We start from the raw sequence: 1,211 nt of genomic DNA, 5'->3' as shown, positions 1-1,211 counted from the left end.
TTGTTTAATGTCCCTCTTACAAGTGTTCTTTACAGATTTGTTGGGCCCGGTATGGCCAAGTGGTAACGGCGCTCGACTCGCAATCTGAGGGTCGCGGGTTCGAATCCCCGTCACACCAAACATGCTCGCCCTTTCAGCCGTGGGGGCGTTATAATGTTGGTAAAAGAGTAGACCAAGAGTTGGCGGTGGGTGGTGATGACTAGCTGCCTTCCCTCTAGTCTCACACTGCTAAATTAGGGACGGCTAGCGCAGATAGCCCTCGTGTAGCTTTGCGCGAAATTCAAAACAAACAAACAAACCACGGCACATATAGCCCATTGTGTAGCTTTGTGCTTCACATCAAACAAACAAAGAAAAACCATTATAATATGCTTAATACCCAGCTTTCTCCACGACAGTTATTCTGGTTTAAACTATAATATATGTATCGATCATTAACAAACACGTTAAACTGATTGAAGAATTCATTGCCTAAAAGTTGAAAATAAGCTGAGTGTTTTAATAGATAACAATTCAGCTAATTTCTGTTGATTGCTTCATTGGTTTTTAAACCGTGTAACGATTCAGTCGATTTCTGATTATTGTTTCATTAGTTTTAAAACAGTGTAATGATTCACCTAATTTCTGTTGATTGCTTCATTGGTTTTAAAACCGTGTAACGATTCAGTTGATTTCTGTTGATTGCTTCATTGGTTTTTAAACCGTGTAATGATTCAGCTAATTTCTGTTTATTGCTTCATTGGTTTTAAAACCGTGTAACGATTCAGTTGATTTCTGTTGATTGCTTCATTGGTTTTAAAACCGTGTAAAGATTCAGTTTATTTCTGCTGATTGCTTCATTGGCTTTTAAACCGTGTAATGATTCAGTTGATTTCTATTGATTGTTTCATTGATTTTAAAACCGTGTAACGATTCAGCTAATTTCTGTTGATTGCTTCATTACTTTTAAACCGCTACAATATTTTAACAACAATAACATGTTCAAAATTGGGCCATGCTAGTTAAATATATTTTAAAAGATTGTTCTGTGTCCCAAATGCCTCGTAAGACGTATTATGTTCACACAGCTCGCCTGACATAGTGCTAAAAATACGTCCAGTGGACAAACAACAAACTGAACAATATTATTCACACAGCTCGCCTGACATAGTGACTAAAAATACGTCCAGTGGACAAACAACAAACTAAACAATATTATTCACACAGACTCG

Source organism: Limulus polyphemus, unplaced genomic scaffold (genome assembly GCF_000517525.1).
Source record: "Limulus polyphemus unplaced genomic scaffold, Limulus_polyphemus-2.1.2 Scaffold2359, whole genome shotgun sequence".
Lineage (NCBI taxonomy): Eukaryota > Metazoa > Arthropoda > Merostomata > Xiphosura > Limulidae > Limulus > Limulus polyphemus.
Note: the sequence above shows the minus strand (reverse complement) of the source record.